Source organism: Phragmites australis, chromosome 3 (assembly GCF_958298935.1).
Source record: "Phragmites australis chromosome 3, lpPhrAust1.1, whole genome shotgun sequence".
In the NCBI taxonomy this organism is placed as follows: domain Eukaryota; kingdom Viridiplantae; phylum Streptophyta; class Magnoliopsida; order Poales; family Poaceae; genus Phragmites; species Phragmites australis.
The window spans coordinates 44156990-44161941 of NC_084923.1; the positions used below are offsets into that span (position 1 = coordinate 44156990).

At 40.1% G+C, this 4952-nt stretch overlaps 1 non-coding gene across 1 annotated transcript; it reads left to right on the forward strand.

Annotated features, from left to right (window-relative positions):
* The first annotated feature begins 208 nt into the window (after window positions 1-208).
* Window positions 209-348, forward strand: LOC133913898 (small nucleolar RNA Z247). Its single transcript, XR_009909135.1, has one exon. It is a non-coding gene; the product is annotated as a small nucleolar RNA Z247 (small nucleolar RNA).
* The last annotated feature ends 4604 nt before the right edge of the window (window positions 349-4952 follow it).

A 4952-nucleotide genomic window follows, 5' to 3' on the forward strand; every position in this document is an offset into this window, starting at 1 on the left:
TCTCAAGAGAGGTGCTTACCTAGGTTGCTGCACTCAAGACCTCTGCGCAAGTGTGGAAGGCCATCGATGACATGTTTTCCTCAGTGATGCATGTTAAGGCTGTCAGCACACGTATTTCCCTAGCAACTGCCTAGAAGGGCAACATGAAGGTTGTTGAATATTTTAGCAAGATGAAGACATTGACAGATGAGATGACAGCCGCCGAGAGACCATTGAATGATGAAGAATTTGTTGAGTACATCCTTACTGGTCTTGATTATGATTTTAACCCATTAGTTTCTACTCTTGTTACAAGGATAGAACCAATATTGGTAGCAGAGTTGTATGCACAACTATTGGCTTTCGAAACAAGGATGGAGTTGCTTACTGGACATTAGTCTGCTTGGTCATATGCAAACATGGTGAACCGTGGGGGCCATGGTGGCTCCAACCGCATGCGTGGAGGAGGTCGTGGTCGTGGCTTTGGTCATGGCTGTGGCAACAATGTTGGTGGGAGGGGCGATGATCAGCGTATTCTCTAACAACAATCGTGGCAACTACAACATCAACATTGACAAGCATCCTGTGTGTCAGGTGTGTCACAAAAATGGGCACACGGCTGACAATTGTTGGCACAGGTTTGATGAAAACTATGTGACAGATGAGAAAAATGTGGCTGCAGCAACAAGCTACTATAGGATAGACACCAACTGGTACACAGATACTGAAGCAACATATCATCACAAGAGAACTGGAGAAGCTGAACGTGAGAGACAAGTACAATGGCAATGATCAAATACACACGTCTAGTTGTGCAAGTATGAAAATTAGTCATATTGGTCATTCTACAGTTCATACCCCTAGTTGTAATCTTCACTTAAACAATGTCCTATATGTTCCTAAAGCCAAAAAAATCTTGTTTCTATTCATCGACTTGCTATAGATAATCATGCTTTCTTAAAATTTCATCCAAATTTCTTTTTGATAAAGAATCAGGCCACAAGGAGTACTCTTCTTAAGGGGAAGTGTCATAAAGGGTTGTATCTCCTTCCTACAGGGTCCCCAACAAAACAAGTGTTTGGAGCTATTTGGTTGTCTCTAGCTAGATGGCATAGTCGTTTAGGGCATCCTGCTTTGCCTATTGTAAAAAAAGTCGTCGGTGATAATAATCTCCCATGTTTAGATGAGTCAAATATTGAGTTAGTTTGTGATGCATGTCAACAGGTAAAGAGTCATCAGTTATCCTATCCTAAGTCCTTCAGTGTTTCGAGTCATCCTTTAAAACTTGTGTTCTTTGATATTTAGGGGCCAACACCTGATTTTATTGGGAGATATAAATATTATGTTAGCTTCATCGATGATTATAACAAATTCACGTGGATTTATCTTCTTAAATTCAATTATGAAGTATTTCAAAAATTTCATGAATTTCATAGTCTTGTTGAAAGGCTTTTTGATAGGAAAATTATTGCTATGCAAACTGATTGGGGAGGCGAGTATGAAAAGCTACATCCATTCTTTAAAAATATAGGCATGTCACATCATGTGTCATATCTTCATGCTCATCAGCAAAATGGTTCTGCAGAAAGCAAGCACCGACATATAGTAGAAGTTGGTTTGTCTCTTCTTGCTCATGCTTCTATGCCTTTGAAATTTTGGGATGAAGTGTTTCTTGCTGCTACTCATTTGATGAATCGCACTCCTAGCAAGGTCATTCAGTTTCAAACTCCTTTGACTCATTTGTTTCATTAAAAGCAAGATTACACATCTTTAAGAATTATTAGGTGTGCTTGTTGGCCTAATCTTCGACCCTACAATAATCTCAAACTCCAGTTTCGCTCCAAACAATGTGTATTCCTTGGTTACACTAATATGCACAAGGGGTATAAGTGTCTTGATATCGTATCTGGACGTGTGTACGTCTCTAGGGACGTAGTGTTTGATGAAATTGTGTTTCCTTTTTCTCAGTTACATCCTAATTCCGGTGCTAGGTTGCGCTCTGAAATTTTACTCCTTCCTCCAACTTTGATAAATTCCAATACCTTTTCTAATGGGGATGAACATGTAAATGATCATATGGCTAATAGTAATATTTCTGGTGAAGACACTAATATTTTTGGTGAAGAAACTGCAGTCCAACAGGAAGCAGATACACAAGATGCTGTGTTCATAGAGCCTAGAGGAGACCTTCTGAATGGGCAGCATATTGGATCCTCTCTAGTATCACCACCTATGGCACCTGAGGTGATACGCTCGCTCGACAGCTCGAGCCATGACACATGGTCAGGGGAGTTAGAGTTGGCTCCAGCTCCTGTGTCAACTCTGATGCGATCACAAACAACAGGTGACTCCTCTTTTGTGGCTCCGTTAGAAGCAGCTCTCCTAGCTCCAACAGATACTACAGATGCACAAACAAGGCCAAAAACTAGATTGCAAAGTGGTATTCGCAAACCAAAGGTATACACTTATGGTACTGTCAGATATGGCTTTTTAACTTCCTCTGGCGAACCACAAAAAATTAGAAGAAGCCTTGCATGATAAAAATTGGAAAGATGCTATGGATTTAGAATATGATGCTTTAATGGAAAATAAAACCTAGCATTTGGTTCCAGCTCAAAAAGGAAGAAATGTTATAGATTGCAAATGGGTATATAAAATCAAAAGGAAATTTGATGGCAGTTTAGATAGATATAAAGCTCTTCTTATTGCTAAAGGCTTTAGACAAAGGTATGTGATAGACTATGAAGATATCTTTTCCTGTTGTGAAAGCTGCTACTAGTGTTGTTTTGTCCATTGATATATCAAAAGGGTGGAGTCTTCGTCAGTTGAATGTGCAGAATGCATTTCTTCATGGTGTTCTTGAAGAAGAGGTATATATGCGACAACCACTAGGTTAATGCAGATATGTCCAATTTTGTGTGCAAGTTGGATAAAGCTCTTTATGGTCTAAAAGAAGTCCCTCGAGCATGGTTTTCTCGTCTAAGTACAAAACTACATGATCTTGGTTTTGCTACATCCAAAACTGATACTTCACTATTCTTTTATAATAAAGGCAATATAACTATTTTTGTTCTTACTTGTGTGGATGACATAATTATTACAAGTTCAACAAGAGAAGCCACCTCAACTCTATTGCAGGATCTTAAGAAGGACTTTGTACTAAAAGATTTGAGTGAGTTGCATTATTTTCTGGGAATTGAAGTCAATAAGATATGCGATGGTATTATACTTAAGAAATATATGCCTCAGACTTGTTAAAAAGAGTTGGTATGTCTAACTATAAACCAGTTAGTACACCTTTATCCACTAGTAGAAATTGTCAGCTCATGAAGAATCTCCTCTAGGACCTAATGATGTAACTCGGTATAGAAGTGTTGTTGGTGCATTGCAGTATTTGACTTTAACTAGGCCAGACATTTCTTTTCTAGTAAACAAAGTCTGTTAGTTTCTTCATGCGCCAACAACTGTGCATTAGGCAATAGTAAAAAGAATAATAAGATATTTGAAACAGTCTATCAATATTGGACTTAAGATATGTAAGTCACAGTCAATGCTTGTCAGTGCATTTTTAGACGCAGATTGGGCATGTTGTCTGAATGATAGAAGGTTCAATGGTGGTTTTGTTGTGTTCTTGGAATCAAAGTTTGTGTCCTGTAGTGCTCGTAAACAAGCAACAATGTCAAGGTTCAGTACTGAGGCAGAATATAAAGCTATTGCTAATGCTATTGTAGAAATTATGTGGATTCACAGACTTTGCTACAAGAACTTGGTGTTCCAAGTCCACATGCAAGGTTATAATGTGATAATATTAAAGCTAAGTATCTTTCAGCTAATCCTATGCTTCATGTAAGGACTAAACATATGGAAGTTGATTATCATTTTGTTCGAGAATGTGTGTCAAGAAAACTTCTAGAAATTGAATTTGTGTCTTCAGGAGATCAAGTTGTAGATGGATTTACAAAACCATTATTTGCAAAACAGTTGGAGAATTTTAAGAACTATCTCAACCTAGAGAGGTTGTGAATTGTGATTGAGGGAGAATGTTAGATAAAACATATTTTGGTTTTAGTCTTATGTAACATGCAATTGTGTGCAGTCGGTGATGTTTCGAGGTGATTGGCAAGTTAGGAGTTTTTATAGATAGATTGATCTCTTGTACAAATATCATGTTGTATCTTTGGTAGTTTAGATTCTTGTCTTGCCAATCACGAAAAAATACTGACGTCAATGTATAATTCTACCGCAAGGGAGTTTCTTGTGTCTATAAACATGAAGCCGATGCACGGAAGAGGTGCGCTGTTCCACTCACGTCTCCGCGCCTCTGATTTTTACATTGTGCTGCCCCGTGCCCCCTCCAAGACCGACCCCATCCCTTGCCTCCCATTCATTTGGCAACCATGCAGTGGTCTTCAGCAGTGGCGGACTCAGAGGGTAGTTCAGTTGGGTCTGGGACTACCCTGAGATATAGCCCATGTTTGATTCAGTATGTTATCTAGCCCATGGTTCATCTAAAGAAAACGAAAAAAAAAGCAAAGTCTAATCAGGTGTCTACCCAACGCTCTCATACTGAATCCGCCACTGGTCTTCAGTAACGGGCGTGTGATTGAGACCAGACGGCCGGGCCGGCGAGGTTGGGAGACATGCCTCTAGAACCCAGAGCTCCACTTCTAGCTGATCAAACATCAACATGATTGGCATCGTCTTCCTCTTCATTGGGATCAGAGACGCGCGCGTATATAGTAAGTAGAACTATGACTCTCGAGCCAACTCTAACGCTAAACAATGCATCCACGGTCTAGAAATATGGTCCGTCGCATGTGCCCGATCTATTCCTACACTGAGATCAACACGATCCAAGAAATGTCAAGGCAGAGGCAAGGATACCTGCGGCCCGGACCAGCTGGTTTCTCGTTTCGGCACGCATGCCAGCCCGGCAGTTCTCCTCTTCGATCGGCAGCCGGCCGGCATGCACT